Source organism: Salvelinus alpinus, chromosome 2 (genome assembly GCF_045679555.1).
Source record: "Salvelinus alpinus chromosome 2, SLU_Salpinus.1, whole genome shotgun sequence".
NCBI lineage: Eukaryota > Metazoa > Chordata > Actinopteri > Salmoniformes > Salmonidae > Salvelinus > Salvelinus alpinus.
In genome coordinates, this window is record NC_092087.1 from 111,603,720 (window position 1) to 111,615,688 (window position 11,969).

The 11,969-nt window shown below is 40.4% G+C and overlaps 2 protein-coding genes across 2 annotated transcripts in view; one reads left to right on the forward strand and one right to left on the reverse strand.

The window, feature by feature from the left end:
* LOC139549388 (zinc finger protein 180-like) overlaps positions 1-11,969 on the forward strand; it is a 175,557-nt gene that overhangs the window by 117,836 nt on the left and 45,752 nt on the right. The window lies entirely within an intron of this gene.
* Positions 1-11,969, reverse strand: part of LOC139548200 (zinc finger protein ZFP2-like) — a 33,927-nt gene that overhangs the window by 20,979 nt on the left and 979 nt on the right. The window lies entirely within an intron of this gene.

Below are 11,969 nucleotides of genomic sequence, written 5' to 3' on the forward strand. Positions count from 1 at the left end.
AACATTCACAAGGCCACAGGGCCAAACGGATAACCAGGACGTCTACTCCAAGCATGCGCTGACCAACTTGCAAGGGTCTTCACTGACAATTTCATCTCCTGTCTGAGTCTATAATACCAAGATGTTTCAAGCAGACCACCATAGTCCCTGTGCCCAAGAACACTAAGGTAACCTGCCTAAATGACTACCGACCCGTAGCACTCACGTCTGTAGCCATGAAGTGCTTTGAAAGGCTTTGAAAGGCTGGTCGTGGCTCACATCAACACCATTATCGCAGAAACCCTAGACCCACTCCAATTTGCATACTGCCCCAACAGATCCACAGATGATGCAGTCTCTATTGCACTCCACACTGCACTTTCCCACCTGGACAAAAGGAACACCCATGTGAGAATGCTATTCATCGACTACAGCTCAGCGTTCAACACCATAGTACCCTCAAAGCTGATCACTAAGCTAAGGACCCTGGGACTAAACACTGAGCACGCCCCCATTCTCATCGAAGGGGTTGTAGTGGAGCAGTTGAAAGGTTCAAGTTCCTTGGTATCCACATCCTTGGTGTCCACATTATAGGCTTAGTTAACTGGTGAACTGTTGAAATCATGGAAACATAATGACGACTCTAATTCTAGATTTGGAATAGAATGTGCATCACCTTGAATATATTGTTGTTTGACTACCAATTAATAAACCAGGGAGGAATTACTGACAGAGTAGGAGCATGGTGGAGACATCCAAGAGAGGGAAATTAGGAAGGGAAATGACAGCAAGTAGTGCAGACGAAAGGGATAACAAGTTGGTGAAGCAACAGATGTGCTGGAATGAGAACAATATAGATGGAATGAGAACAATATAGATGGAATGTGAACAATATAGATGGAATGAGAACAATATAGATGCTACTTTGAGAACACAAACTCTCACATCTTTCACAGCACAGAGCGAGGAAGTCCAGGGGATGACTGGAGGAGCAATGGAGGAAGCATTGTGGGATTCTCTTGGCGTGAATAGAGTTGGTGAGACTGAGTGGACGATGGTGAAGAACAGTGGAGTGAAAAAAAAAAAGTGGAATCGGTTCGAGTGACCAGGAGCGGTATGATACGGATTGTGTGTCAACAGCGCAAAAGGAGAAAGCTTTGTGTGGTTTAGGTTAAACATTTCAGGTAGACGCACGTTGATTAAAATGAATGATAGACGGAAGGTTTTACTGTGGTTTGGTGAAGTGGTTCTCCCATCTTATGTAAAACCTGGGTAAGTGAGATATACAGAAGCCGCTGCAGTGTTACAATTGTAAAAAAGTTTGGACATGTGGCAGTGTTTGTCGAAGGAATAAATGTCGTAGTCAGGTGAAGCATGTTGTAATTGTGATGGGAATCACGTTCCCGAGTTCCCAGAGTGCCCTGTACGGATGAAGGATGTCACAGTAGCTAGGATGATCAGGCCCATCCAGCAGGTGTCCTATGTGGAGGCAGTGAAAATAGCTGAAGGAGTAGAGGGGAGAAGGTAGTTCATGTCCCACAGTCTGCAGTGAAGCCATGCAGGAGAAGGATCCAAACACACTAATAGTGAACAAGGTGGACTTTGTTGTGTTTATAGAGCAAGTGATAAATTGCATTAATAAATTATTAGTAACCTTCGTCCAAAACTAGCAGTTTCCGCATTAGCATGGAGGAGTTTCTACAGCAAAATTGTGTTTCCATTGCCCTCACTGCCGCAGTGATAAATTGCATTAATAATAAACGAATAAAACATCAAAGAAGCTAGACATGATTGTGAAGACAGCAAATAGATTTCTGGATCTCCAGGACTTCAGACAAAATGTTACAGGGAGTACTGAATGAAGACGTTCCACCACTCCCAGGTTCCTGAACCTGTGTAGGGATCTGAATAGTACCATTTTTGTTTGAAATTCAGGGTAGTGGTAGAATTTGGTTCGTGTTTATTTTACCTAATTAGTATGATTTGTTAATCCCATTTTTTTTTTGCGTTTTCGTTATCTTTTACAAACCCCGTACAGTAGGTGGCAGCAATACACCTGATGAGTCTAGTCTGACAATAAACCTCAGAGAAGAAGACATGGTAGGAACCAAAGTGTTGGTCAGTGTTTCCAGTTGATCCTAATTAGATGTTACATTACATGTTGTTTTCTTACTTCGTGTAGCCGGCTAGCTAGCCAACATATTCACACTTCGCTTACTCCTCTCTGATAAGATACCGCTGCACAAACATGCTTATCTAGGCCTACACCAGCACTGGTAACAGGCAGTATTAGCTAGCTACGTTTGCGCTGATTCTTAATACATTTAGCAAGCTAGCTAGCCCGCTAACTAGCGATTAGCATTAGCAGCTAACATTATTTGAGCAACACCTTGCTAAGAAAAGACAATCTTTTGCCTTTAATGTAATGGCATGAAAATAATTGCTAGAATATTATACAATGACTTATCAACAGCTGTAACAATTTCACCCCCACAGGAAATCTACACGGGCAGTTATAGAAATACCTATTTACTATATAACCATTGATTCGTGAATAATATAACTTATAAATGTCTCAAATGTTTTAACCGTATTACCCCGACCAGAAACCAAAACATAAGCTCGTATAACGCCACTGGTTGTAAACAAATACTATATGGCTGAGGAGTAGGGTCGATCCAAGCGTTCTGACCTCACAATGACAGTAAAGCACCCAAGCTAACTGGCTAACGTTGGATAGCTTGCTAGACACAAATGAGAGAAAACCTCACTCTTACCATTTAACTTGCCCTAGCAGAGCTGGTTAGGCTGTTTTCATGTTATCCAGAGCGTTGGTGACTAACTGTGCTGCTGGCAACAATTTAATTTGAGCTTTTTTGCAGATGTTTACTGACACCGGCCATATTCAACGGGTGTTGAGCGTTATTAAATACATCAGTTATTCTGCGCTCTAATCAAGTCAATAAACATTGGGTAGTTAGTTAGAATAGAGTTACTATACTGGCAAGTTTGATGTATAAGTAGCCAACTAATGTTAGGTAGCTAGCTCACATACTGGTACATACTGCTGTAAAGACATGTTATGCGTTTTGTAAGGATAGTGTAGCTAACATAACGTGTAAGGTAACTTATTTGAAAAGTAATTACTTTATTGCATTGCTCAACATTTGTCATAATTATTTAAAGCAGTTCATTTGTATCCGCTCTCTCGTTGGACTTCGGCTGCATATTTTCCCTAATTTTCTTCAAATCTGAAAACGTTGAAGCCACGCCCATTTCCTGAAGAATTGCATTATGGGCCCTAAAGTACTGCGTGTATACTTCGTATTTTAGCGAATTTAGTACAACATCCGGGAATTTTTGGCATACTAACTATATCATATTATGACCAATAAGCAGACTATATACTCAATTAACATCACAAATAGTACAGTTAGTATGAGTATTCTAACACAACTCAGGACTCTGGGCAGCCATTTTGTTTGTTTAAAAACTAGGTTGCCCCTATAAAAAAGCCACTCAACAATCAATCAACCAATCTGCAGTTCAACCCATAACTAAGCTAAAATTCGACCACTGTTTTGGTAATAAAATGATGGGGCTGGAGAAATTTAACTAGTCTCAAATTCATAGACAGACTATGGATGAAAGGACTGACCATCCATGATATCAACATTATAGTTTTAACCATGTTGAGGCTATACAGTGTTGATTTACATTGTTTCTAAACATTGGAGTAAAAAAAGCTTATTTGGGGTTCTGATGGGGTACAACAGTTGAACTAAGCTCATGAGGCATGTGTTACATTCTTCAAGAATCAATGGCTATAAAAATATATAATATATATATATATATAAATAAATATATAAATAATTTTAAAGTCCAAATATGGATGTAGCAATTGCAGATTTCCGCTTTAACACCAAGCATCAGTTCAACAACCACAGAGTTTGTGCTTCTGTTAAGACAGTACTTACGTTCATCGTCAGTCTCCTCTTCTTTCACTGAAACTTCGTCATCTCTTTCACTCTGAACGCGTCTTCCTCTTCTTTAACTGAAACGTCTTTCTCTTCTTCTTTCACTGTAACAGCCTCGCCCTCTACTTGTTTTTGTATTGTAACATCCTCCTCTTCTACTTCTTGTTTTACTGTGACATCCTCCTCTTCCTCCTCCTCTTTCGCGAGAGCTTCTTTCTCCATCCAGCAGACCTCCTCTTCTTCAGCAGGAACGGGGTTAAGTTTGAGACTGGAGCTATGAGGCACGTACTGAAGTCGCTAAGCGGTATAATTCAAAGGAGTGTCACTTTATCAGCAGCACGTGATCAATGACGTCTGAAAAATAATTTCGTCGAACACCTGATTGGTTTGGTATTGGGCTTGTTCGACATTGCAGCCTGACAGTGCAGGTGGCTGCTGACTGACTAATTTACAAATCACCTTGCATCATAAATAACTACTCATTATTATTTATAAATCAGTCAGCCAGTCACCGTTTACCCACAATGCAGCATCGATTTGATGCTCTCGAACACGGCCAGTGGTTTAATATATGACATAATGGCTACGCTGCTACGAGGTGTGACTTCATCTATAAAAATATGGCTGTTCAAAATTCTGTGTCGCTCAAAGCCTTGAGTAATGAAACAATTTTTTTGACACAATTTGCTCGAAAGCATCAATGCTTCAGGATGCTTTGTTTCCCCATCACTACTTTTCAGCATGTTTTCTGTGAATTAGACTATGGGAGTTTTGTAACTTTTTACACCTTGGCTTACTGTTAGGTGTGTGAAGGATGGTTTTGTTCTCTTTTAACATAAATATATGCCTTATAGAAGTAGGACATGTTAATCACAAAACATAGCGTGACTGCAGGAAGGCTGTTGTTAATCTAGGGTGTCGACTGTGTAAACCACAAGGTTGAGACAAGATGGAAAAATGCTGAATAACAAGAAAACAGGAACTGAGGAATGTGTAGAGAAAATGCTGCATAACAAGAAAACAGGAATGGAGGAATGAGTAGAAACCAACAAATCAGCTCAATCTTCACAAGAACCATTCCGGACATTTCAATCCTGAGTGCTGTGACTGGACACCACCGATAGGCTAGCAAGTTTAAAACCACGCTAAGCCTCTACTGTGACAGGCCAACTCTAAAGTTGGAACTAACTCTGGAACAGTATAAAAGAGGATGTCTGTACTATTTCAGTCAGTTCTCTGCTTTACCCTGCGTGGTGATACAGTGAACCCGTATATACGAAAATTGCATTTACCATTTATCACTTGTGTTAAATAAATATAATTATAGTATAATCAGTGAATCTGAATCACATTATATCCTGATACCAGATTTGATTGATGCAACCTTTCACAGTTGGGTTCTGACTGGTCTCCGGTAGTTGGTCTCGCTGACCATAACCGTGCTGGTTGGCTACGCTGGTTAGGCTACTAGCTAGTTGGCCAAATAGCTAACGTTAGCTGGCTGACTAAGATAACTGCATATAACTAATGCTAGCTGGCTGGCTAAGATAGCTGCATATAGCTAATGTTAGCTGGCTGGCGTAGATAACTGCATATAGCTAATGTTAGCTGGCTAAGATAACAGCATATAGCTAATGTTAGCTGGCTGGCAAAGATAACAGCATATAGCTAATGTTAGCTGGCTGGCTAAGATAACTGCATATAGCTAATGTTAGCTGGCTGGCTAAGATAACTGCATATAGCTAATGTTAGCTGACTGGCTAAGATAACTGCATATAGCTAACCTTAGCTGGCTGGCTAAGATAACTGCATATAGCTAACGTTAGCTGGCTGGCTAAGATAACTGCATATAGCTAACATTATTTGATTTTTGGTTAGACGGCGTTATGCATTTCCAAAACTGTGGTTTAGTTAATCACTCAAGTCATGAGCACAAATGATTGGTTTAATTTAAAGTTATACATTTTAAGTTATTTCTGTTGTAGTTTACATCATAGGGAATAGGCTGGTCCTCCATATTACATCACACCTGACTTTAGCATTCTTCTAAATTCTGATTGGTTTAATGTAATAACTCCAAACATAAAACTGTGAGGTGTTACTTTGCATTGGAAATGTTTTAATATTTTATTTGATATTGTATAAAAATACAAAACATACACATACAAACAACAACATCATAGAAACATTAACTACATCACACCTGCCCAGACCCACTAGAACACACCTCCATCTCCATTAAATACATCACACCTGCCCAGACCCACTAGAACACACCTCCATCTCCATTAACTACATCACACCTGCCCAGACCCACTAGAACACACCTCCATCTCCATTAACTACATCACACCTGCCCAGACCCACTAGAACACACCTCCATCTCCATTAACTACATCACACCTGCCCAGACCCACTAGAACACACCTCCATCTCCATTAACTACATCACACCTGCCCAGACCCACTAGAACACACCTCCATCTCCATTAACTACATCACACCTGCCCAGACCCACTAGAACACACCTCCATCTCCATTAACTACATCACACCTGCCCAGACCCACTAGAACACACCTCCATCTCCATTAACTACATCACACCTGCCCAGACCCACTAGAACACACCTCCATCTCCATTAACTACATCACACCTGCCCAGACCCACTAGAACACACCTCCATCTCCATTAACTACATCACACCTGCTCAGACCCACTAGAACACACCTCCATCTCCATTAACTACATCACACCTGCCCAGACCCACTATAACACACCTCCATCTCCATTAACTACATCACACCTGCCCAGACCCACTAAAACACACCTCCATCTCCATTAACTACATCACACCTGCCCAGACCCACTAGAACACACCTCCATCTCCATTAACTACATCACACCTGCCCAGACCCACTAGAACACACCTCCATCTCCATTAACTACATCAGAACCACTAGAACACAACTCCATCTCCATTAACTACATCACACCTGCCCAGACCCACTAGAACACACCTCCAACTCCATTAAAACTACATCACACCTGCCCAGACCCACTAGAACACACCTCCAACTCCATTAAAACTACATCACACCTGCCCAGACCTACTAGAACACACCTCCATCTCCATTAACTACATCACACCTGCCCAGACCCACCTCAAGCCCAGACCCACCTCAAGAACACAGCCAGCGCATTCAGTGCCCGCATCAGCACAATTTTTTTCTTCTCCGTCACTTTCAACTTTTAGATAATAATGCATTATCCCATTCTATTGAATTTACAACAGAGGATTGGTTGATTTCCAGATTTAATTAAGTATAATATTATAATATATAATATAATATAACAGCCAACTTTCTAACTCTGCCCATAACTTTATGACATCATAACATTCCCAGAAGGATTATTGAGTCATTGTTAGTTTTACACTGAAGACATGACTCTGCCGTTGTGCTGTAGAATTTGTGAATTTTGTCTCTTGTATAATAAGGGACTATCATTTGTCCCAACATCACAGGCCACAGACTTTGATGCAGTTATAGACTTCCAAAAGTGTTTCCGCAGTTTAAGATCAACTGAGTTTTTTTAATGGGGTTTCTCCCTGTGCACCTGCCAATGTGAATCCTTTGAACGAAACAAGTTACCAGACAGGACATATTGCTAATGTTCTTCCCATTAATAACCTGAATGACAATTAACTTGTGGGCGGTGGTGGTGATGACGTCCTATTGGATGACGCCGTCTATTGGGATTCCCAATATTCCCAAAACTTCAACTGCACTCAGTCACTACAGACCAGTCACTACAGACCAGTCACTACAGACCAGTCACTACAGACCAGTCACTACAGACCAGTCACTAGTTCCAGCATGCAGTTCAGCAGACAAAACTAAAATCACAAAATACCTATAAATAAATGAAATACTGAAACATGTACATTAAATATTACCAGTCCATGTTGTAAAATCTTCAATCATGGTCAACCTTCAGCATGACATTATCTCAGTTTAATACATGACCTCTGTTGATGATCAATGTTTCACACAACCAATAACAACCAATAACAACGACAGGAAATGTGTGTGAAGATATTGTTAAATCTAGTCAGGATTCAGCGCTCAATATCTTTGAATGTTAAAATATGTAGAAACAGAGTAGTAATGCAGATAGGCCTGTACATGTAACACAACTTTAGAAGAAATTACATTAATATTGTATCACAAAACATTTGTAACAGTATCAAAGCAAAGAACATAAAAAATGTTGCATGAAACATAAGTGGATAAAATAACAGAATAAAACCATGTGATCATTTAGACACAGTGGTGTTACTCTGGTAAAGTAAATCACACAAAGAAAAGTCTTCAAATGTAAAAAAGTAGTTTAAATAGAGAAAATCACAGTATTGTAAATAAAGACTTTGTCTAAAGAAACTCACTCCTCATAAATAAACAGTGAGTTCACCAGTAGTAATAACACTATACCTTCAGCTACTCCTAGACCTTTGACCTCTCATTCATATCTAGGGCCCAGAGGTTTTCCTTAACACGGGACCCAACCACATCTTGGGCCCAGAGGTTTTCCTTAAGATTGGACCTGACCAGGAACAACACTAATCAAATCCCTACATAGCATGTTCCAAGACTTCTCTCATCTCTCCCTCCATCTTTCTTTCACACTCATCTCAGTCTCTCTCCTCAGTCTCAACACATTAGAACAGCAACACAGATACACCAACTGGAATACATTAGACTATCTCAATGGATCTACAGGTTAAAATAAAGATGATAAAATACAATTCTCTCAACAATAAGTTGAGACACGACTGAGGGTTTTTTGTGGAAAAAATAACAAATGTCCGGACCTACCGTAGGTGTCCATATTAGTCATCACTGACTAGATGGTGAGCCTCGGGGAGGGACAGAGAATTTGTGGGAAAAGACTGCAAGTTGCTGATGAGGAACATTTAGAAGAAAAAGTATGAGTATAGTTGACTCATGTTACTTTGTCACACACACACACACAAGTAGAAACACACAGACAAACACACACAGGCACACACACACACAACCTCATTGGGATGACATCACTGTCAGAGACACCTCTGATTGGCAGATCTGTACAGCGTTGCTTTTCACATCACCAGCTGATCCAATAGAGAGGAATTGATCACTGGAGTCAGATGTGAAGGAGGAGGTTGATCATCAGGAGTCAGATGTGAAGGAGGAGGTTGATCATCAGGAGTCAGATGTGAAGGAGGAGGTTGATCATCAGGAGTCAGATGTGAAGGAGGAGGTTGATCATCAGGAGTCAGAGGTGGAGGAGGAGGTTGATCATCAGGAGTCAGATGTGAAGAAGGAGGTTGATCATCAGTGAACCTAGGATTGTGGCTGGGCTGGCGTTTCCACTTCCAGCTTGGTCACATATTTTGAAACATTGAATGTTGATACTGTGAAACTATGTCATATATTTGTACCTCCTGTTTCATGAAGTGATGTCACTAAGTACTGCCCCTATATATACAATGCATTCGGAAAGCATTCAGACCCCTTCACTTTTTCCACATTTTGTTACGTTACAGCCTTATTCTAAAATTGATTCAATCATTTTTTTCCCTCATCAATCTAAACAATAACCAATAATGACATCACAATACCCCATAAGACATCACATTGCCCCATAATGACATCACAATACCCCATAATTACAAAGCAAAAACAAGTAAATTTTTTTGATTTTCTTTAAAAAACAAGGACATTTCTAAGTGACCCCAAACTTTTGAATGGTAGTGTACATCTACATGATGTATTGTTACACCATGTAGGAGCAGTGTATACCTAGTCTGTTCATTATGTACATCTACATGATGTATTGTTACACCATGTAGGAGCAGTATAGACCTAGTCTGTTCAGTATATACATCTACATGATGTATTGTTATACCATGTAGGAGCAGTATGGACCTAGTCTGTTCATTATATACATCTAAATGATGTATTGTTACACCATGTAGGAGGAGTATAGACCTAGTCTGTTCATTATATACATCTACATGATGTATTGTTACACCATGTAGGAGCAGTATAGACCTAGTCTGTTCATTATATACATCTATATGATGTATTGTTACACCGTGTAGGAGCAGTATAGACCTACTGTAGCTAGCTGCTAATTTAGATGTAGTATAACTTAATGAGACTGCCTTAAATGTGCTGTAGTAAACATTTTTTATTCGCACTAATCAATCAACACATTCCTGTCTTTGTATGTCTCAATATAATGGTATTATTTAATTAAATCCATTTACAATAATCTTTGTCTGAAAATAAATTGTGATCTCAACTGCGTTTCCCCTCCAGTCAGCAGACGGCGATGTGCGTCTTTCAGGCGACGCTGCCAGCGTGACGTATAATCTAGTGGACGGTTCTTCATAAACAGCTCGTCAACCACCTCGGTAGCTTGCTAGCCAACATAGCCGAACGATTCAAGCTATTTATACGCTTTCGGTGTATATTACCTACTGTGTTTTAGACACACTTCGGTCGTATCTACTTGTTAACCTATTTAATTTAATATTACGTTAATTTTTATTAGTCAGCTATAGTAGCTGGCTGGTTAAATTAGCACTAGCCTGGTCGCTAATGATAGCTAGCTAGCTAACATCCCCGAACATGAGCTCACTAAACTTCTCCCCTCTTGTTAAAGAAGAGGAGGTCTGCTGGACGGAGAAAGAAGCTCTGGGGCTAAACATTGTCGTGAAAGAGGAGAAGGAAGAAGAGGATATCACAGTAAAAATAGAAGTAGAGGGTGAGTCTGTTACAGTGAAAGAAGAAGAGAAAGACGTTTCAGTGAAAGAAGAGGAGGATGCAGTTTTTGGAGTGAAGAAGGAAGGAGAGATTACTGTCACATTGAAAGATGAAGAGGAGGAGGATGTTACAGTGAAAGAAGAGGAGGATGCAATTTTTGGAGTGAAGAAGGAAGGGGAGATTACTGTCACATTGAAAGATGAAGAGGTGGAGATTGGAGATCTGAGTAACACCAGTAAGTACCGCCTTGAATTTTGTTTTTAACTTTGGATATTTGGAGTTGGCTCGTCAATACCTCTTCAACGGAGGGCCCAGGATGATGACTGATATGTCTAGAATCAGACGACGTAGAGAACAAGCTACCCCTTGTTTTCTCTGCTCCGTTTACAAAAAGTGACTTAACATATACATTTGAGAAGGGTCTATCTGCTGACCGCAGACTGGGGGGCACTGCATGTAGTGATTTTAATGTAGTGATGATTTACTACGCACCGTGTCTCCCAATAGTGCCATGCGAGAGTTGGGTTGGCTACAACAAAGATTATGGATATACTGACAAGATGTCTCTCCGCCCTCACAAGGGGAGTCGTTGTCCACAAAGCGGCACTGTGGGTTGTCTATCTCCCGCCTATCCTTTCTTTGGATTGGTGGATTAATCTTATTATTGCAATCTATTGTTTATATTCTATGAGGGTTGTTGACGTCAACCGCCTGTATTCAATGGAGAGAGATGCTAAGCTACTAACATGAATATGCATCGCCTGTATTCAATGGAGAGAGATGCTAAGCTACTAGCATGAATATGCACCGCCTGTATTCAATGGAGAGAGATGCTAAGCTACTAGCATGAATATGCATAGCGATCTGGAGACAACTCCTATAGTGTTTTTATCAAAGTTGTCGGTATGTCACGTGTTCACATAACAACTTATGCATTACGAAACTTCTGTTGGATCAAGTAAACCTCACGTAGCAAATAAGCCATTCGTTTTGTTGTTGACCAAATTCGACACTTTCCATATTGGGTTGATAATTGTTTCCACTTGGATACAACCTACTGTAACCTACTGTAGCCTACTGGCATGACCTAGAGAGTTACAACCTACTGTAACCTACTGGCATGACCTAGAGAGTTACAACCTACTGTAGCCTACTGGCATGACCTAGAGAGATACAACCTACTGTAACCTACTGGCTAAGC